A 23246-nucleotide genomic window follows, 5' to 3' on the forward strand; every position below is an offset into this window, starting at 1 on the left:
ATCGTCGGATACGCTACTACCATAATCCCTTGTGATCTGAGTTGTTGCACTACCACTTCCGCTAGTTTCGTGAACACCCTGGGTGCCACATGAGTCCGAAGGGAACTACCTTGAAGGAGAATGCCTGGTCTCCTATCTTGAAAACCCAGATATGGACGGAAGGTCTTGCAATAGGTATGATAGTAGGCGTCTGTAAGATCGATAGAGGTGGTGACGGCCCCCACGGGGAAGTAAGGTCCGCACCTGTGAGATCTTGAACTTGTCGCAGCGGATGGCTAAGTTTAAGCGGGACAAGTCTAAGATTACCCTTCTTTTTTGTGAGCCTTTCTTTGGCACGCTGAACAAGCGACCTTGAAATTTTAATCTCTTGGGACTCTCGCTATATAGCTCCTTTCTGAAGGAGGTCTTCTGCGTACTCTGTCAATTCCTTGGAAGGAAGTTGACGGAAAGGTCTGGATGGAGGTGGGTTCGTCAACCAGCTCCAACCCAGGCCTTTTGACACTATGCTCTGAGCCCATTCGCTGAAGTTCCACCGGTGGCGAAGTGAAACAGCCTCCCTCCTACCTGAAGTTCTTCATTGGTTCTGGTAACCGCCTCGGCCTCCTCTGAAGTGCTTCCCCTGTTAAAGGGGCCTCCCGATCCTCTCCCACGAAAGGAACGCTTACCTCTGCCTCCCTTACCCGAGCGGTCATACTTCTGTGAAGCTTGACTCTCGAAGGCTTGATTGTAAGCTGGAGAGATGGCGTAAGAGGTGGAGGGCTGAGGCTGAGGGGATATCACATAAATTGGCTGTGATTGAGCCTTAGAGGTGGAAGGTTGGGCTGTTTGCACTAAGGGCACCGCTGGAACTTGCTGAGGAAAGCGTGGCTGCTTTTTCTGGTAAGGATGGAAACGCCTAGGTTTCCTCTGTCCCTTACCTTTAGGTGTTAGGTCTTGTCTCCTCTTAGCCGTAAGGCCCCAACGGTCCTTAAGGCTCTGGTTCAGCCTCGTAGCCTCTGACTGGACTTCCTTCACCATAGCTTCTGGGAAGAGATCTGCTCCCCAGATGTTAGACGAGAGTAACCTATTCGGCTCATGTCGAATGGTTGCCTCTTGTAGGACATGCTTCCTACAATTCGTTCTAGCAGTGGCAAACTCAAACATATCCGACTGTACCGTTTGAGTCAGGGCTTTGGTCATGAGCTTAAAAAGCGGTTCTGAGCCATAAGCTATGGTTGCTACCTCTGACATAGCCATAGAATTAATTGATCTGGCTAATCGCGATTTCGCGTCAAATTCAGCCTGAATAAGGCTATCTGGGAGCCTGGGTAGCTTTTCACCAAACTGCTCCATAGCACAGTCCGGTTTTGAGTTTGCCAGCTGAGAAGGTGTTTGGCAAGTCCTCCCACAATCTCCGGCTGAGGGGGAGCAACAGAGATGTGGGATCTGCTTCCTTCAATTGAGGCATGGGGTCCCCCTTCTGGGCCGCTGGGATGGTAGACCTCGCGATTTTTGTCAGGAACGGGAGCGGGGTACTCTCATCCATTGTGAAAATGGTAAAGGGACTCTTGAAAGGTTGTATCCTGGTATTAGAACAATCCATGTCCTCTAAACATCTGAGCCATTCTCTCTGAGCCTGGTCTCGTGAATAGAGGACTGTCTCCTTTGGTACCCTATCATCCCGAACCATGGCTGAAGCTGTAAGCCTTGCGTAGCCTATGAACGGAGGCTGGAGGTCTTCCGGGAAGAACTCGAAGTCCTCTATCCTTCGAGTTCCGAATTCCGGTATGGAAATGAGACCGTCTTGGAAGGGGCGTATGACGCTACTCTCCATGGATTGTTCATCGAGAACGGAGGTAGCGAGTCATACGGAGGAAGCTGAGTTCCACTCGTATTGGAAAGTGAAGGAGAGGCTAGAGGGACTTCTCTCAGTCCGGCTATAATGGAGTCCTGGGAAGTAATCCTATCCGACAGACGAGAGATCATTTGTTCCATGCTACTCTTTAGGGACCCAACCAGGTCGCCCACCTGTTGCAACAGGCCAGCATTGGAGTCCAAGGCCGGAGCTGCTGCGGAGAGGTGGAGGGGGTGGCTCTGAATCGGAACCAAGGGTAGCGGAACCGGTGACTCTGCCGGGGTGCGAGATCTCTCTCTGGAGGATTTACTCCTCGAGGACTTAGAGCCGGAGCTAGAAGCTTTAGACCTGTCTGCTCCGGATTCCAGCCGGAGACTTACGTGAGGAGGATGACGCCGAAAGTCGACTTCTTAGACGACGACGACGTCTTAGTCAAGGATTTCACCGCTTGACCCTTGACCTTAGGTCTAACCGAAGCGTCAGGAGGAGTATATAATTCATCACCTGTAAAGCCTTGGAAGGATGGAGAGGTTGCAGGAGTAGAAGAAACAGTTACACCCAAGGGTGACCCTTGGGTGTCCACCTTACCTACCTCGACCAACAGGTCGTCTACACCTACCATAGGTTCCACATTAATATCTAAAGTCGCGACGTCCGTGGAGATATCCTGGTCTTGGTCAGTTAATGAGGCAGCCAGCTGTTGTTGGATGAAGGCGATAGTAGGGGCCGCCTCTACTGGGTCGACGTATCCTGTCGCCTTGCCTCCGGGGAAGATTAACAGTGCCAACCGCTTCTCCAAGATGTAGGGCATACCCTTGGCGGCGTTCTTCCCAAAACCGCCGACCCAGGCCCGCAGGGTTGCCAGTGCGGTATCCTTCACTGCCGGCGCCTGGAAGAGAGGGCGTAGATTAGATTTAAGAATCACTTAAAACTAAAACTTAAAATATAACTTAATCTTAGATGCCTTAAGTTAAAGTAAATGATGAAAACTTAAGCACTAAAACAGAAGCGGAGCAGCTACCGGAGATGGAATGCTCACCCCTTCTAAAAGCTGGCTCACCAGATCGTAACATATGGTACACGTCTCATGGTACCAGACCTGGCTGTCCCCGTGCAGAGTCGCGCATGGAGCATGGGACCGGCAAACTTCGTGTCCACATGGGTCCTGAAGTGTGGCGGCGCATCCCGGATGCTCACAGTTGGTGGCCTGTAAGTGGGAAGACACATGAGTATCTTAAAGAATAACACTTACAGGCTAAAGGACAGAAGAACTCCGTTGCATGCCGGAGCTCGGAAAAAATTTGGGCATAACCCCCCCCTGCATCGCCTGAATAGGCTATTATCCCGGAGATATCCGGTAAGACATGTAAGGGAGGGGGGGGGAAGGTTTAAGGTACTTAAGATAACTTATAGTTAATCTAATAACACTTAAACCTAAAACTCAAATGAACCGGACCAAGTCCAGTGCGTAGCGGAGTGTAGTAACTCAGCAATACGGTAAGGTTAGCAGGGACCCACTGTATGTTCCGGTCCACTCTACTGGGTGGACTAACATCTTCCCGCTGGATGCCAGGACTCCGCAGGAAAGGAGTCCTAGTAAGGTCGGGAAGAGCGAGGAGACATACAGGCTCGAGCGAACCGGAGCGACAAGGAAGCAACGGATGGGGGGAAAGGCCAGTACCCCCACCACATTACCACCACCGGGGCCGGGACCGATGAGCCGGAGAGGTCGCGTCCAGTCTGGGTCTGTCCCGCCTCCCTGGCCCCTCCGCCTGGGGGGGAGAGAGGGAAGCATGCTCGGGTATGTGGAGCAAGCGTGGGCAGACCGACCCACCCTCCCCCGACTCTATGGAAGAGCGGGAGGAGGGGGGAAGGGGACTGGGTAGGCGCCTGGCTGTCTCGTGATCGCGTAGTGACCACGAGACGGTAAGACTCAAATAAGACAACTAAGCCTAGGACCAACCAACTGATCAGAGAGATGCTATCGGGAAGCAACTGAACTGAAAAGCGGTAGCATGGAGACCCACTGGGCCAAAACCGACTGATCAGAGAGATGCTATAGGGAAGCAACCGAACTGATGAGCGGTAGCATAGGCTCGATGAGCCAGGACCTAGGCTAAGCCAGACGCCTAACTAACCTAACCATAACAAATACATGGTATAATTAAATAAAATAAAGAAAGAAAACAATATAGTAGGAGAAAAAATCCAGGAGTGTACGACTAACCCGAAGGAAAGTCTACCACTCAAAGCTAGTCAGAGGCCGATACTAAGAGCCGGGACTAGGGTCTGGAAAGAAGAAGCCTACATAAGGTAAAAGACATGCATGCATGACAAACCTGAGTAGACAGTACCCTAAGTAAAACGGATAATTAACATAGAGCGTACATAGATAAGGGGATGTTCTAGGTATGGGAGACCGAGAACGAACCCACCACGCGGCAGAACCATGCTGCCATGCTTCCGACCCCGAGTTCGTATTTATACCTAAAAAACGGCAAATACTGACTGAGGGCCGGAAAAAACCAATTAACCATAAACACTGAGTACTTAACTTAGCTGCTGCAATAGCTGCACGCTCCATTATAGATAAATCCAACGAAAGGGCACAAAAAACACAGAGAGAAAAATATCACGTGTGACTCGTGTGCGCTAACTGAAAAGGATGGCCACCAGAGGCGCAGCAGTCGGCAGCATGGGATGGAGTAGTAGTAGTACGAGCTGCTCACTCTGTGGGTCGGCTCTCCTCATGGAGGGTTTTTGTTGTGGGAGATTTCTATTGGTATTTGGCTCGTGGTAGTGGTCTCACTCGCCTAGTGTTCATACCGACACCCTCTTGGAGGGTGAGCGAGTCAGTTATACTGACCTTTTTCTTTATTTTATTTATTCTCTGGTATGTGTTAGTACATTTACCCTAGAAATAATAGATTAAAGGATATTTCGCGCAGCGACACGAGCTGAGCCCAGAAAAAGTCTTTTAAAGTAAAATATATGATTATAGAATTTTCTCGAATGAAATTAAGTTTTGTTCATGAAACTTACCTGTCAGATATATATATAGCTGTATTCTCTGAAGTCCGACAGAATTTCTAAAACTTACGACACACGTAGTGGGAGTAGGGTGGTTAGTACCCATTCCCGCTGCTGGGAGGCGGGTAGCAGGAACCATTCCCATTTTCTATCAGATTTCTTCTGTCGCCGGTGTCATAAACAACTGTTTACACACCTCCGCCTCAGGATTTTGGAAAACTTTTCATTGGCTTGAGTATCCTCTTGACTTTTTGGTTTTTTGTTTTTGGATCGATAGCTTCGCTTACGTGACTTTGGATTGTTTTGAATTTGGCTTGGTTTTTTTCCTTAAATATGTCTGGATCTAGTTCGGCTAGCGCCAGGGTGTGTTTGAAAGATGAATGCAAGGTGAGGCTACCAAAAGCCTTGGTTGATCCTCACACATTGTGTAAAGGTTGTAGGGGGCAAGTTTGTAAGTATGATTTTTGCTGTAATGAGTGCGAAAGTTTGGATGATGTACAATGGAAGACGTATGAATCCTACGTAAATAAATTAGAGCGTGACAGGATCAGGAGATCTTCCTCCAGGAGTAAATCGGGTAGCAGACAGGGTCTTAATGTAACCCCTTCTAACCCTCCTATAGATTTTGTGTCTCCTAACCCCGTAGTGTTGCCTTCGGGCCCTCAAGTGGTGTCTGCGGAGGGTAATGCCCTTTCGCTTATTCTGGATTCATTGAAAACCCTTGAATCTAAAGTTCTTGCCCTTGAAAACAGGCAAACTAAGTGCAGTGATAGTGCCCCTAGTGAAGTGGAGGGGGCGTCAGATCGGCCCTATAGCGCCTCTAGGCTGGGACCTCTGCCGGACTCCCAGGACTCAGGGAGAGGGCATGTCGAAGGCCGAAAGAGGGTTACGGGGATCCCCCACCGATCTGACGTCCCTTCAGCAGTTCCTGTGGACGCTTCCCAGGCTGCTAAGGAGCGTGCTCGAGCACGCATCCTGAGAGATGGTTTCTCGTCTTCCGACGCGTCCTCCCCGCGCAAGGGGTGGGAATCTCGTCCGGTTTCGCGACCTTTGAAGAGGACTCTTCAAGATCAAGACGCTTCACGTCATGCTATGTCTGATTGGCATTCTTCTCCGGAAAGCGTAGCCTTTCCGCCCCAGAAGAAGTCTAGGACGTCATCTGCTGATGACGCCTTCTAGCGCCCCAGTCGCTCTAGAGCCAAGGCTGTTCCTGGGAGAAGGAAGAAGGCGTCCCCTCGCCCCTCGCCTTCTCACAGGCACAGCTCGTCTCCTCGTAAGGAGACTTCTCAGACTGAGATAATCCTTGTTTTGCAACGGCAACTGGACGCTTTACTTAAGCAGAAGGAGACGGTTCCTCGTCGCAAGAAAGACGACTGACTTCCGATCAAGAGAACAAGACAGTCTTCTCCACCTGCTCCTCTTTCGTCCCCGTCTCCTGGTATTTCGCCCTCTAGGCTTCGTTCTGCTCCCCAGTGTTCGTCTAGAGGTGGCGGTAGACGTCATGAAAGAGAGAGGTCTCATCACGCTCCCCTCTCTTCTCGTCGAGAAGACGCTCGGCATTCCAACTTCGACGTTTCTGCTGGCGACGATGTTGTTCCTGTTGGACGAACTTCTATACGTTCTGCTCCTCTTCGACATGAGCGTGTCGACGCTCAACGGGACGCTCGTCAGGTAGCAGGCCCTGGTTCTTCGCGGGACATTCGTAGGGACGCTTCGCTGGACGTTAGAAGAGACGCTCCGCTCAACGCTTCGCTGGACGCTCGGTTGGGCGCTGATTTGGACGCTTCGAAGGACGCTAGGTTGGACGCTCCGATGGACGCTAGTAAACATAGTCGTAAGAGCACTTTGGACGCGAATGTGGAAGTTCGCTATCACTCGGACGCTGTTCCCGAGGCTTTTGCTGACGCTTCATGTCTTCCTACATCTTCACGTTCTCCTCAAGTGGTGATTCCTGACCCTGTGACTGTTAAGGATTCTGTTAAGGGTCCGCTACCCTCTTCTTCTCGTCATCGTTCTGACATGAGACTTGGAGCGAAAGGACTTTTGCCTCTTCCTTCGGGGTTTCACTCGGGTAAGGAAGAAGGGGAACTAAGTGGCTCAGTCGTCGAGACGTCCTGCTGGCCCTTCCACGTCTTCAGGAGTCCAATCGAATAGAAAGCAGAAGCCCTTTCGTGGAGGGACTTCCGCTAGATCGTCGCCCCGAGGAAGAAGTCTTCCTAGAGGTAGAGCCCCGGCTAAGTCTAGGGGCAAGAAGGGAGAGATCTTTCCTTCAGTCACCGGTAGGAGCCAGGCTGCAGTTGTTTGGAGAGGCCTGGAGAGAAAGAGAGGCGGACACCTGGTCTCTCAACGTCATAGAGAAGGGGTACAAGATCCCTTTCGTAAAGCCGCCTCCGCTGACTTCCACTCCCAGGGACTTGTCCCCGTCGTATCCTCGAGAAAAGCGGAAGATACTTTTCGACCTGCTCGAGCAGATGCTCGAGAAGCGAGCAGTGGAACAGGTTTTAGACCTGGCAACGCCAGGATTTTACAACAGATTGTTTCTTGTACCGAAACAATCGGGAGGGTGGCGGCCGGTCTTGGACGTAAGTCGTCTAAACCTCTTTATAGAGAAGCAGAGGTTCAAGATGGAGACACCTCAGTCAGTTCTGGGGGCCTTAAGACCTGGAGATTGGATGGTATCACTCGACCTGCAGGACGCCTACTTTCACGTCCCGATACATCCCCAATCTATGAAGTACCTTCGGTTCGTCCTGAAAGGGAAGGTCTTTCAGTTCAGGGCTCTTTGTTTCAGACTGAGTACGGCCCCATTTATCTTCACCATCTTAATGAAGAATGTGGCGAGGTGGCTCCATCTTTCCAACATCAGGATCTCGCTCTATCTGGACGACTGGCTCATACGAGCCTCTTCGCAGACCCTGTGCCTGAAGGACCTGCAAACGACTCTGTCTTTAGCTGCGTCCCTGGGACTTCTGGTGAACTTCGAAAAGTCACATCTGACCCCAACACAGTCCATCGTGTATCTGGGGATTCAGATGGATTCAGTGGCTTTTCGGGCTTTTCCTTCCCAGGAACGTCAGCAACAAGGCATAGAAAAAGTGTCAGCCTTTCTAGGGAAGGATTCATGCTCAGTGAGGGAATGGATGAGTCTGCTGGGGACCATTTCCTCTTCAGTTCTTCCTGTCGGACAACTGGACAGACAAGGACAACTTCGACATAATGTTAAACGTCTCAGAAGAGGTAAAGAGCCATCTAAGATGGTGGCTCGATCCGTGGAAGCTGTCAGAGGGCATATCCCTCAAGCTTCGGAACCCCGACCTAGTGTTGTTCTCAGACGCGTCATCCACGGGGTGGGGAGCAACACTAGGGGGGAAGGAAGTGTCAGGCACCTGGAGAGGGGAACAGGTAGCCTGGCATATCAACTTCAAAGAGCTGGCAGCTGTTCAGTTAGCGCTCCAGTTCTTTCAGAACAAAGTCTCCTGTCGTGTAGTCCAAGTCAACTCAGACAACACCACAGCCCTGGCATACTTGAGGAAACAAGGAGGAACACACTCTCGCTCCCTGTTCGCTCTAGCGAAAGAGATTCTGCTTTGGGCGAAGGCGAGAGAAATCACGATCTTGACAAGGTTCATTGCCGGAGTCGAGAACGTCCGTGCGGATCTCCTCAGTCGACAAGGACAGTTACTGCCGACAGAGTGGACCCTCAATCAGGACTTATGCCAGGAGCTGTGGGGTCTTTGGGGATGTCCTTTGGTGGACATTTTTGCAACATCAAGAACGGCGAGACTCCCTCTTTATTGCTCCCCGGTTCTCGATCGGGGGGCAGTAGCAGTAGACGCCCTTACGGGATTGGACGGGCCTAGATCTCTACGCATTTCCCCCCTTCAAGATTCTGGGGGAAGTGATGAGAAAGTTCGCAGCATGTGAGGGGACGAGGTTGACGTTAATCGCCCCCTTTAGGCCCGCAGCGAACTGGTTCACAGAGGTGATGTCCTACCTGGTGGATTTTCCGAGATCTTTTCCGTTAAGGAGAGATCTACTCAAACAGCCCCACTTCGAGAGGTACCACAAAAACCTCTCCGCTCTGAGTCTGACTGCGTTCAGACTATCCAGAAGTTGGCCAGAGCGAGAGGTTTTTCGAAACCTGTGGCTAAAGCTATCGCCACCGCGAGGAGACCTTCATCAATTGCGGTTTACCAATCGAAGTGGGCAGCTTTTAGAAGCTGGTGTAGGAAGAAAGGAGTTTCCTCTACCACTACCTCTGTGAGCCAGATCGCCGACTTCCTACTTTATCTTAAACAAGATCTGAAGCTTGCAGTGTCAACCATTAAAGGCTACAGAAGTGTCTTATCTGTAGTTTTTCGCCATAGAGGTCTTGACCTCGCTAATAACAAGGATCTCCATGATCTATTGAGATCTTTCGAGACTACCAAGGTGCCGCTACCAAAGTTACCTTCGTAGAACCTGGATGTGGTCCTCAAGTTTTTAATGTCAAGTTGCTTTGAACCTCTTTACTCTACTTCTTTGCGAGATTTGACAAAGAAAACTGTACTATTCCTAACTGCTCTGGCGACGCCGAAGAGAGTTAGCGAAATACAGGCTATTAGTAAACACGTCGGCTTCAAAGGGCATAATGCGGTCTGCTCTTTGGGTATGTCTTTTCTGGCTAAGAACGAAAACCCTTCCAATCCTTGGCCTAAAACGTTCGAGATCAAGGGTATGGCAGAGATCATTGGTCAAGAGCCAGAAAGAGTCCTGTGTCCTGTTAGGGCTCTTAGAGAATATCTTCGTAGAACAAAGGATTGTAGAGGTTCTGCGGAGAACTTATGGTGTTCGGTCAAGAGACCAAATATGCCCATGTCCAAGAATGCACTGGCATTCTTTTTAAGAAACACCATAAAGGAGGCGCACTCTTCTTGCAAAGACAGTGACTTTAGTCTGTTAAAAGTTAACGTGCACGAAGTAAGGGCTATTTCGACCTCGATAGCCTTTCAGAAAAACATGGCCCTTAAAGACATTTTAAGTGCCACTTTTTGGAGGAGTAACTCAGTGTTCGCCTCGCACTACCTACGGGAGGTGAGAACGACATATGAAAACTGTTACTCTCTTGGACCATACGTCGCCGCAGACACTATTTTGGGGGCAGGAGGTAGCGCTCATCCTTTCCCATAGAAAAGGGTAGGTGAGTTTTTAATATTTGTAATGTTTATGGTTGTAGGGTCGGCCGCCGAATGCGGTCGTCCCTTCCTTTAGCCTTTGGTATATGGGAGTATTTTGTTAGGCTAACTTAACCCTCTTACGCCGAAGCCCTAAAAATCAAAACCTCTCCTGTATGCCGGCGCCGGTTTGGAGTGAGCGTGGAAGCGGAAAAAATAATTTTTTCAAAAAATCACAGCGCGCTTAGTTTTGAAGATTAAGAGTTCATTTTTGGCTCATTTTTTTTCATTGCCTGAAGTTTAGTATGCAATCATCAGAAATGAAAAATGATATCATTATCATATGTAAATAATGCGATATATGGTAGCGAAAAAAAAAATTCATAGATAATTGTATTCAAATCACGCTGTGCAAAAAACGGTCAAAGCTAACGAGTTACTTTTTTTTTCGTTGTATTGTACACTAAATTGCAATCCTTCTGATATATAATACATAGTAAAACAATAAAAGCAACACCGGAAAAATATTATCACAAAATGATGTACGAATTTGTAACGCGCGGACGTAAAAAAATTTTATTTTCAAAAATTCACCGTAATTCCAAATATTGTTCCAGAGACTTCCAATTTGTTTCAAAATTAAGACAAATGATTGAATATTACGATACTGTAAGAGTTTTAGATTAGAATTGCAGATTTCGACCATTTCAGACAAGTTAAATTTGACCGAATGTCGAAATTTTTATATATATATTTTTTTATATGCACATATTTCGGACATGGAAAAAGCTACAACCTTCAATTATTTTTTATTGTATTTTTCATGAATTTGCGCACATTTTGATATATGAAACTCTATAAAAAGGCTTATATGAAAAGGAGCGAATATTAGGATAATGCAATGTACGTATTTCGGAGACTTGCGGCCGCGAATCGGCGCGCGGAGTGAAGGTAAATATATTTTTCAAAAAATTCACCCATAAATCACAATATTGTTTCTAGAGACTTCAAATTTGTTTTTCAAACAAAAATGAAGAAAAATGACGGAATATTACTAGGCCCGTAGAGTTTTAGCTTACAATTGCGTTTTTCAACTATTTCGGTAAAGTCAAATTTGACCGAACGTGGTTTTTTTTCTATTTATCGTGATTTATATGCAAATATTTCGAAAAAAGAGAAAAAATACAACCTTCAATCATTTTTAGTTGTATTCTACATGAAATTGCGCACATTTTCATATATAAAACTTTATGTAACAGCTAATTTTAAATGGTGCAAACATTTCGACAATCGCATAAAAAAATTCTGATTTTTTCGGAAGAGTACCGCCGCGAACGTAAGGAAAATGTTTTTTTTTTTTTTTTTTTTTCATAAATTCACCATAAATCGACATATTGTGCTAGAGACTTCCAAGTCATTTCAAAATGAAGGTAAATGATTGAATATTACTAGAATATAAGAGTTTTAGCTTACAATTGCGTTTTTCGACCATTTCGGTAGAGTCAAAGTTGACCGAAAGTTTAAAATTTTGCACTTAACGTTATTTATATGAAAATATTTCGAAACTGATAAAAGCTACAACCATGGGTTGTTTTTTGTTGTATTGTGCATGAAATTACGCACATTTCCATATATAAAACTTTATGTAACGGCAAATTTAAAAGGGTGCAAACATTAGGACAATTGCACGAAAAAATTTATCGGAAGAGTTATTGCACGAACGTAAGGAAAAAGTTTTTTCATAAATTCACCATAAATCGAAATATTGTGCTAGAGACATCTAATTTGTTGCAAAATGAAGGCAAATGATTGAATATTACTATAATATAAGAATTTTAGCTTACAATTGCGTTTCTCGACCATTTCTGTAGAGTCAAAGTTGACCGAAGGTTGAAATTTTTGCACTTATCATTATTTATATGAAAATATTTCAAAACTGATAAAAGCTACAATCATGAGTGTTTTTTTGTTGTATTTTACATGAAATTGCACACATTTTCATATATAATACTTTATGTAAAGGATAATTTAAAATGGTGCAAAAATTATGTCAAAGTGACGAAATAATTTCCGAGATGTGTCACCAATACTTTTTAGTGCGATAAGAAAGAAATTCGCGCTTGCACGCCTGCATAGCGATTGTAAACAAAACAATGCCTTGATCCGTGAACTCCCAGCATCCCCCAAGGCGCGTGATACAAAAGTTTTCGGCTGGTAGGCCTATAAGTATTTTTCCGCGAATTTTTAAAAAAACTTTTTTGAGCCGGCGTATGATACGTCCAATCGGCATACAGGAGACATTTTGACTCGACGTTTAATACGTCCAATCGGCGTAAGAGGGTTAAGTGGTGGAAAATCCTTTTCTGTCTCTCCCACCGCCAAAGGTGGGATTCAGCTATATATATATCTGACAGGTAAGTTTCATGAACAAAATGATATTGTTAAGATACAATAAAGTTTGTTCATACTTACCTGGCAGATATATATATTTTAAGTACCCACCCACCTCCCCTCAGGAGACAGTGGAGATAGAAATCTGATAGAAAATGGGAATGGTTCCTGCTACCCGCCTCCCAGCGGCGGGAATGGGTACTAACCACCCTACTCCCACTACGTGTGTCGTAAGTTTTAGAAATTCTGTCGGACTTCAGAGAATACAGCTATATATATATCTGCCAGGTAAGTATGAACAAACTTTATTGTATCTTAACGATATCATTTTGTTGTTTCCTTGAGTTAAGTCACAAACCTTTCCACTTCAAAATTAAAGCACTTATGAGTCAACAAAATTCTCTCTTTGACAAATCGAGAGATATAAGTTAATTTACCAGTAATAATAGATAGTTTTCAATACAAAAACATCTCTTAACTACTTATATGAAATGAAAGGTATCAAACTTATGTGAAAAGTTTTAGGCTTATGAAAGATGATGCAATCTTCACATGGTGTCTTTGTTGAGAAACCACGTGAAGATTGCATCATCTTTCATAAGCCTAAAACTTTTCACATAAGTTTGATACCTTTCATTTCATATAAGTAGTTAAGAGATGTTTTTGTATTAAAAACTATCTATTATTGCTGGTAAATTAACTTATATCTCTCGATTTGTCAAAGAGAGAATTTGATTGTTTAAAAAAAAAAAAAATTGGAACCATGCGGCCTCAAGTGGTGACAGCTATTTTCCTGCTTCGAACAGACAATGCATTTTCTCTTTCTTCTCACATTCTACGTTATTCTTAACTTTTAAATAATGTTTTGTGAAATCTGAACATACATTATTAGACTAACTCTAAGCAAAATAAGGAATATGAAAAGATTGCAAACAATTTTACAACACTTCATACAGATAAGGAGAGGATTATATGCATTGCAAAAGCAACAGCATATAAGATACCTCCCCCTAGAAGATTGGTTATCCCTGTTTTGAATCCAATGATTCACAGCGGGATAAGTAATCAGCAACTACATTGTTTTTGCCACTTATGTGCTTGGATTCTTACATTTTACTATTGCAAGCACATAGTCCACCTGGTCAGTGTTTGATAGGATTTTTCACTCACTGGATAAATGATAGGGCATTGTGATCAGACAACACTAAAATTTCTTCATTTCTAGGTCTGTTCACATATACTTCAAACTTTTTCAATGCTGTGATTAATACTTCAAACTTTTTCAATGCTGTGATTAAGGCTAAAGTTTCCTTCTCGATTGTCGAGTATACTCTGGTGTTTTTTCAGTTCTGAAGACATGAAGCACACATTCTCATCATCTTGAAGTAGAACAGCTCCAATGCCATCAACTTGTATCACAAATTTCTCGTTAAAGTCTGGAGCGTGAAGTACTGGTCTTGAAGTTAAAATGGCTTTTACCCTCTCTAAGGATTCTTGACGCTCTGGAGTTGGAGTCCAAACAAACTTAGCTTTGGGACTAGTTAAGTCTGTCAAGGGAGCTACTACAGCTGAGAAATTTGAACAGAAATGACGATAGAATCCAGCCATGCTCAAAAATCTCTATTGCTGTTTCCTGGTGGTAGGTGGGGTAGCCTTATGGGTACCTTCTACATTAGCATTTACTGGAGCGAGAAGGCCTTTCCCAACTTCAAACCCAAGGTACTGAACAGTCGGTTTTCCAAACTCACTCTTGTAGTTTCTTGAAAACTTTCCTCAGAATCTTCAGATGTTCTTCCCATGTTGTAGAGTAAATAACTATGTAGTTATACACCCACTCCTTCTATAGATCCTAGCAGTTGATCCATCACTTGTTGGAATGTTGCAGGTGCATTTATCAGACCAAACGGCAGAACAGTATACTGATACAGTCCAAAAGGAGTAATAAAAGCTGACAGCAACTTAGCATTCTCATTAAGGGAATTTGATAATACCCTTTCAACAAGTCTATCTTGGAAGCAGATTTGGCTAAATATTATCAAGTAACTGATCCATAAGAAGTAAGGGATAATTGTCAGCTACACTGATGGAATTCAGTTTCCTATAATCAGTGCACATCCTAAATGAACCATCTGGTTTTGTCACTAACACACATGGAGAACTGAAATGACTTGAAATGGGTTCTGCTAATCCATGTTGCAGCAAATACTCGAATTTCTTTCTTCAAAACATCTCGATGATAAGGTGATAAACGACAAGCTCTTTGCTTGAATCGTTTTCCATCTTCTTGAATCTTGATCTCATGCTGGGTCAGATCAGTACACCTAGGTACATCTGCAAAAATTTCTGGGAAACTTCTAATCTCTTCACTTCAAGTCTTCACCTTGTTCAACTCAGAGATGTTTCAGTTTATCATCCAAATTTTCCAAAATTGAAGAATTATTCATCTTGCTATCAGCTCCCAATTTGTAGCCATCATTGTCTTCTGTAGATGAAGTTGTCTGGGTTGTTGACACAGTTTCAGTTTTAGTTTCTGAGAAATAAGGTTTCAAGAGGTTCACATGTATCTTCCTTTGTCTTCTTCTTCTTTCTGGTGTTTCAATCACATAAGTTCTATCACTTAACTTCTGAATTATCTTGTAAGGACCTTGAAATTTATTGGTGAGGGAAATCTCTTGGTAGGTAAGAACATTAATACTTGTTGACCAACACTAAAACTTCTTAGCTTACTCTTAACATCATATCTCATTTTCATTTTCTCTTGACCCACTTTCAAATTTTCTAAAGAGAATTTTCTTATCTCTTTCAACCTTTTCCTTAAGTTCTTCACATACTCTCCTTGGATTTCCTCTTGATTTTCTTCCCAATTTTTTTCCAAAAATCTTCAATGGTCCTCTCACTTCTCTTCCAAAAATCATCTCATTAGGTGAACATCCCATACTTTCTTGATAAGCTTTCCTAACTTCAAACAACATTAAGGGTAAACCTACATCCCATTCTCTTCCTGACTCGGAGCAATACTTTGTCAGCATACTTTTCAATGTCTGGTTGAAACTTTCCACCTTGAGTTTCTGGATGATAAGCAGTGGATAACTGTTGTTTCACTCCTAATAAATTCATCACATCCTAGAATAACTTGGCAGTAAAGTTTGTTTCTCTATTACTTTGTAGTAATTCTAGTATACCAAACTTTGGGGAAAACTCCAAGTTTTTCAGCAACTAACCTGGCAGATATGTTTCTAAGATAGATCGCCTGTGAATATCTTGTCACAGGACACATTAATGTTAACAAATACCCATTTCCTTTCTTTGTCTTTGGTAGCGGTCCAACCATATCTATAATCACTTTGCTAAAGGGTTCTCCTCTAAAATAAAAATATGCAGCATATAAAAAAACACATACAGTGGTCCCCCCATATTCGGGGGGATGTGTACCAGACCCCCCCGCCTATTTTGTTAGTTAAAACTCAAGAAAAACCTAACAATTTTCATACTTGGTTTTTTTTAATAGTTTTATCACAAAAAGTGCATTTTATGATGAAATTGATAAAAAAAAAAACTGGAATTTGTGGATATTTCTCATGGAAAAATACCGCAAATGTCCGAATTTTCTGTGAATAATGCAAGGAAACGTTCCCGAGGGGGAAATCCGCGAATCTGGAGAATGCAAATATGGGGGGTCCACTGTATTTTAAATTACAGTTGAACCTCAATATACGAAAGTCCCAACTTACGAAAAATTCAAGTTATGAAAGCAAATACGAAGATTTTTTTGCCTCTGCATACGAAAATAATTCAGGTTACGAAAGGTTATTGCTGTAAAGTGCTGAGATTCGCCCGGACCACAGAGAACAATTTTAAAACTCATGTGCCGCTAGCTGCAACTGATTAGACGCTCCACCATCCTCCAATTCTCCCATTGGTTCCAGATGCTAGTCACTGCCGTAAGATCCTGCTCTCCTATTGGTCAGCATCTCTCTCACCGTGCATATACGATTTCGTTTGTTAACGTAAATTCACGTCAGTGATTTCGCTTTGTACTTTATCGTGTTGTGTGAGAAATTAACTTGTAACTTAATTACGTTTGTATAGTCATGGTTCCCAAGAAAGTTGCTGAAGTTCACGAAAAGAAGAGGATGCTTTCTATGGAGAAAAAGATGGAGATTATTAAGAAGTATGAGGCTGGCATGCGGTTGAGTGTGATCTCTAAGGAATACGGCCGAAATCCGTCGACGATAGGCACCATACACTTAAGCAGAGGGAACCCATCAAAGCAGCTACACCTTCCAAGGGCGTGACTATTTTGTCCAACAAGAGGAGCCACATGTACGATGAGTTGGAGAGGCTGCTTCTTGTATGGATAAAAGACAAAGATATCGCTGGCGATACGATTACCAAAACGGCAATCTGCCAGAAGGCCAGCGGTATTTTTGGCGATTTGATTGCCCAGGCCGATGATGACGGAGGAGAAGGGACATCGATGCCAACCCCAGACTTCAAGGCTTCTCGTGGGTGGTTTGAAAAATTCCGGAAATGGACTGTCATCCATTCGGTGGTGTGTCATGGGGAGGCTGCCAGCTTGGACACAAAAGCGGCCTAAGCCTTTATTAAGACGTTTGACAAGATGACGATCAACGAAGGCTACAGTTCTCAGCAAGTCTTCAACTGTGATGAGAATGGCTTTTTTTTTTGGAAAAAAATGCCTCATCGGACGTACATCACAGAGGAAAAGAAGAAGCTACCCTGGCATAAGCCTATGAAAGACAGGCTTACGCTCGCACTTTGTCCAGTGGGGATTGCAAGGTGAAGCCCCTACATATCTATCATTCCGAGACTCCTCGAGCCTTCAAGGTCCACAAAGTGCTAAAGGAGAAGCTTCCAGTGATGTGGAGGGCTAATGCGAAAGCCTGGCTAACGAGACTTTTGTTCACCAAGTAGGTAAATCTGTGTTTCGGCCTGACAGTGACGAAATTCTTGGAAGAGAAGTGCTTCCCTCTGAAATGTCTGCTGGTGTTGGACAATGCCCCTACTCACCTTCCTGGCCTTGAGGAAGATATCCTAGCGGAGTATTCTTTTATCAAGGTTCTTTATCTTCCGCCTAACACCACCCCTCTCCTCCAGCCCATGGACCAGCAAGTGATATCGAACTTCAAGAAGCTGTATACGAAACATCTTTTTAAGAGATGCTTCGAGATCAGCGATACCACAAACCTCACCTTGCGTGAGTTTTGGAAGGAGCATTTCAATGTTGTTATATGCATCGATCAAGCTTGGCAGGAGGTTTTGAGGCAAACTTTGAATTTTTCATGGAAGAAACTCTGGCCTGATGCCATATCCGCCCGAGACTTCTAGGGATTCAACGTGGGCAAAGCTGATGCAGATTCAGAAACAGTTGACGATCCTGAAACTGTTTTGCAACCAGATCTTGACGAGATCGTTGCACTCAGCAAGTCTATGGGGCTGGTCGTCGACGAGGACAACATCAATGACCTTCTCGAGGAGCACCAAGAGGAGCTTACGATGGATGACCTGAAGGAGTTGGAGTTCATGCAACATAACTTCGTTCAAGAAGAGTTCTCTAGCAGCGGCGAGGAGGAGGACAACCACCCTATGACAACAGCAGAAATTAAGGATGCTCTAGCTGCTTTTCACAAGGTGCAATCATTTGTAGAAAAGAGACACCCCGAAAAGGCTTACACAGGTCATATGCTTGCGCAGTGCGATGACGTTTGTCTGAGTTGTTTCAGGAATATTGTGAAAAGCAGGCAGAAACAATCTTCCTTGGATAGTTATTTTTTAAAGAGGCCTTTAGTAGGAGTAAGCAAACAGGAAGATCCAAGTGATATGAAAAAACAGAAAGTTGAAAGTGGTGAAGAAATTGAAATTTTGTAAATAAAGTATAAAAAAGTAAAAAAAAAAAAAAAAAAAAAAATGTAAAAAAAAAAGAAAAAAAAATTTAATTTCAAGTTTTTTGTAAAGTTAACCCTCTTACGCCGAAGCGGTAAAAAAAAAATTGTCTCCCATGTGCCGGAGGTGTTTCAGAGTGAGCGTGGAAGCGGAAAAAATATTTTTTTCAAAAAATCACAGCGCGCTTAGTTTTCAAGATTAAGAGTTCATTTTTGGCTCCTTTTTTTGTCATTGGCTGAAGTTTAGTATACAACCATCAGAAATGAAAAAAATTATCATTATCATATATAAATAATGAGCGCAAAAATGAAATTTCATATATAATTGTATTCAAATCGCGCTGTGCGCAAAACGGTTAAAGGTAACAAGTTACTTTTTTTCGTTGTAATGTACACTAAATTGCGATCATTTTGGTCACATTGTAAAACGATAAAAGCAACACAGAGAAAATATTGTCACAAAATAATGCATGAATTCGTAACGCGCGGACGTAAACAAATATTTTTTTCAAAAATTCACCATAAATCTAAACTTTGTCCTAGAGACTTCCAATTTCTTTCAAAATGAAGACAAATGATTGAATATTACTATACTGTAAGAGTATTAGCTTACAATTGCAGTTTTCGACCATATCTGACGAGTTAAAGTTGACCGAATTTCGAATTTTTTTATATATATATTCTTTATATGCAATTATTTCAGAAATAAGAAAAGCTACAACCTTCAAATATTTTTCGTTTTATTCTACATAAAATTGCGCACATTTTCATATATAAAACTATATGAAATGCCTAATATGAAATGGAGCAAATATTCCGAGAATGGTACGTACGCATTTCGGAGATTTGTGGCGGAGAATCCGCGCGCGGAGGGAAGGAAAAATAATTTTTTAAATTCACCATAAATCTAAATATTTTGCTAGAGACTTCGAATTTGTTTCAAGATGAAGATAAATGACTGAATATTACTAGACTGTAAGAGTTTTAGCTTACAATTGCGTTTTTCGACCATTTCGGTAGAGTCAAAGTTGACCGAACGTGGTTTTTTTTCTATTTATCGTGATTTATATGCAAATATTTCAAAAATTAGAAAAGCTACAACCTTCAATTATTTTTTGTTGTATTCTACATGAAATTGCGCACATTTTCATATATAAAACTTTATGTAACGGCTAATTTAAAATGGTGCAAACATTACCACAATCGCACGTATGATTTTTTCGGAAGAGTTACCGCACGGACGTAAAGAAAATGTTATTTTTTTTCATAAATTCACCATAAATCGAAATATTGTGCTAGAGACTTCCAATTTGTTGCAAAATGAAGGTAAATGCTTGAATATTACTAGAATATAAGCGTTTTAGCTTACAATTGCGTTTTTCGACCATTTCGGTGGAGTCAAAGTTGACCGAAGGTTGAAATTTTGGCACTTATCGTTATTTATATGAAAATATCTCAAAACTGATAAAAGCTACAACCATGGGTTGTTTTTAGTTGTATTGTGCATGAAATTGCGCACATTTCCATATATAAAACTTTATATAACGGCTAATTTTAAAATAGTGCAAACATTACCACAATCGCATGTATGATTTTTTTCGGAAGAGTTACCGCGCAGACGTAAGGAAAAAGTTTTATCATAAATTCACCATAAATCGAAATATTGTGCTAGAGACTTCCAATTAGTTGCAAAATTAAGGTAAATGATTGAATATTACTAAAATATAAGAGTTTTAGCTTACAATTGCGTTTTTCGACCATTTCGGTAGAGTCAAAGTTGATCGAAGGTTGAAATTTTGGCAATTATTGTTATTTATAAGAAAATGTCTCAAAACTGATAAAAGCTACAGTCATGAGTATTTTATTGTTGTATTCTACATAAAAATGCGCACATTTTCATATATACTTCATATAACAGCTAATTTACAATGGTACAAAAATTATGTCAAAGTGACGAAATAATTTCCGAGATGTGTCACAGATACTTTTTAGTGCGGCAAGAAAGAAATTCGCGCCTGCGTAACAATTGTAAACAAAACAACACCTTGATCCGTGAACTCCCAGCATCCCCCAAGGCGCGTGATTCAAAAGTTTTAGGCTGGTAGGCCTATAAGTATTTTTCCGCAAATTTAAAAAAAAACTTTTGTAAGTCTACGTAAAATACGTCCAGTCGGCACACGGGAGACAAAAAATGTCGACGTAAAATACGTCCAGTCGGCGTAAGAGGGTTAAGTGTTAACATTTTGTGCCATTTGTTAATGTGTTTCGTAAAGTTTAGTCTTAATGTTTCCTGTCATTTTTTAATGTGTTTCGTAAAGTTAAGTGGTCATGTTTTCTGCCATTTGTCCTCCTCCTCAGTCGCCACTTTCGGAGATAGCCTCACTCGAAAGGTAAGGTTCCACATTTCACTACATATGCATGTACAGTATTTCTTGTACCATGTACACTAGTACACTTCATTTACAGGTATGTAGTACATATTAGTAGTACAGAGGTACCTTGAGATACGAAAGGCTCAACTTACGAAAAACTCGAGATACGAAAGCCAATACGAAAAACTTAACAGCTCTACATACGAAAAGTTTTCAAGATACGAAAGGTTTCTGAAAGTCCAAGATTCGCCCGGATAACAATTTTGAAAATCGCGCCGCGCGCCGCCATCTTAGTACTAGTAGACTCGTCACCATCCTCCTGCCCTCCCATTGGTTCCTGATGCTAGTCGCGGCCATGAAATCCTTCTCTCCTATTGGCCAGCGTCCCTCCCATCATGCATCTACTATGTACACGTGGTGGCGTGCTTCGGCCACTTGGTACCAGCATTGTTATAGTACGCACGCGGTATTCGTTTTCGGGATCGTCAATGTGTACGTTATTTAAAAAAAAAAAGTGACCAAGATCTCTCACATGGGATAAGTGATCAAGGTCTCTCTCATGGGATAACTGGAAACTTTGCAAGGTTGGTAGAATATCCACTCCCTGCTGAACAGAGGGTGTAGACCAATCATTTACAACATGCATACCAGTACGTATAATCAAGGCACTTCAGTACCCCAATCAGTTGCAGAGAGAGCATTTGGTTGAACAGGGTTTTGATGGACACCAGGGCCAACAGAGTCATGAGGTGCAAAAAAAGAACCAAGTGATAAAAAACAGAAAGTTGAAATTCTGTATTAAAAAAAAAAAAAAAAAAACTATGTAAAGTAAAGTTAAAAATCAAAAAAAGAAAAAAAAACGGCGGAAATTAAAGCCGCTTTTCATAAAGTGCAATCATTTGTGGAAGGCACCCTTCAAAAAGGCTCACACAGGAACATTGTGTACGTATATTTTTTAAAGTGTACGTACGTACATATGTACAAAAGAAAAAAAAACTGCAGAAATTAAAGCCGCTTTACATAAAGTGCAATCATTTGTAGAAGACACCCCCCAAAAAGGCTCACACACCGGAACATTGTGAAAAGTAGGCAGAAGCAATCTTCCTTGGATAGTTACGTATGTACGTAGCCTCACTCAAAAGGTAAGCTTCCACATTTTACGTACAGTATATTTCTTGTTACCATGTACACTAATATACACTGTATTTACAGGTTATAGTTTGCATTTTTTATTAATTTAGGTATTGAATGGTCCAAATTGTAGTATTTCATTGTTTATAGGTCAATTTAGCTTTATCATGAAATTTACTGGGGTGTTTTTGGAGGGCTTGGAACGGATTAGCCATTTTACATGTAAAATGTGGTCCAAGATACGAAAACCTCATGATACGAAAGGCGCCTCGGAATGGATTAATTTCGTATCTCGAGGTACTACTGTATATGTAGTTTAAGTTAGGTATTGAATGGTCCAAATTGTTGTATTTCATTGTTTATTGGTCAGTTTAGCTTTATTATAAAATTTACTGGGATGTTTTTGTAGGGCTTGGAACGAATTAGGCAATTTACATGTAAAATGTTGTTCAAGATACGAAAAAATCAGGTTACGAAGGCCGCTTCGGAACGGATTAATTTCGTATCCTGAGGTACTACCGTATGCTTGAACGCTCTGCACAAAAAAAGTAAAATATCGTCTCAGGAATGAAGTATTACTGTACCAGCAATCTAAAGTTTCTGAAACTTCTCAATAAATTCAATTTTCATAAGTATTTAGTCCATATTAAAATCAAAGGTGTGCCCCCTAAGTTTCTGTTAAAAAGGTTGAATAACACTGGTCTAGATTTACTTCATTAATCTGATGTCCTGCTGTACATGCAGGTATCAGCTGGGTCTAACACCCTTGTGAAAACATCAGGGGTTGCTGTAAGGTCAAACAAAGACTACTGACTAGTTAGGTATTGTCATATCACAAGAATGACCTGGAGAGTTTTAAGATACACTTTTGAGAGTGTTCCATTCTCCACTTCACCTGTGAGAAGAGTAGCAAAAGTACCCAGCTGGTGTACTATGACATTCTACAGGAAGCCTACCAACCCTGGACTCCTGCCTCATGTGCAGGGAGGGTTGCTCCCTGAAAAGAACAAAACACACTTTATTGGTAGTTAGTATATCAAGGCTTAGTGTATTGTTCCATATGGGTAAAGTACTATGTGATTGATTAAGCTACCTGCATAAATCTTAATTAATTAGCAGGTTTCCCAACAGATTCACAATCTTTTATAACAATAATCAGGTGTCAATCCTTTCTAGTAACCATGGAAATCTTAGCATGCACCCCTGATAAATGAAGACTTTCCTTCTTCCTGGAGACATTATACATACAAGCATATAGACCCACATTGAACACTATGCAGTAAAATCTAACTTCAGTACTTGTGCCAACCCTCTCTTCATAACAGCCCAGGTGGCAGCTACATGAAGGCCTCCAGCTATATCAAGATCCTCCCATTAACCATGAAACTCAGGATTTCTATCCCATGTAATAAGAGAACAAGACACAGCATGT

At 42.5% G+C, this 23246-nt stretch overlaps 1 protein-coding gene across 10 annotated transcripts in view; it reads left to right on the forward strand.

The window, feature by feature from the left end:
* The window catches only part of LOC135211019 (ATP-binding cassette sub-family C member 5-like), an 818851-nt gene that overhangs the window by 93647 nt on the left and 701958 nt on the right, over positions 1-23246 (forward strand). The gene's annotated exons all lie outside the window — the stretch shown is intronic.

Source organism: Macrobrachium nipponense, chromosome 4, assembly GCF_015104395.2.
Source record: "Macrobrachium nipponense isolate FS-2020 chromosome 4, ASM1510439v2, whole genome shotgun sequence".
Lineage (NCBI taxonomy): Eukaryota > Metazoa > Arthropoda > Malacostraca > Decapoda > Palaemonidae > Macrobrachium > Macrobrachium nipponense.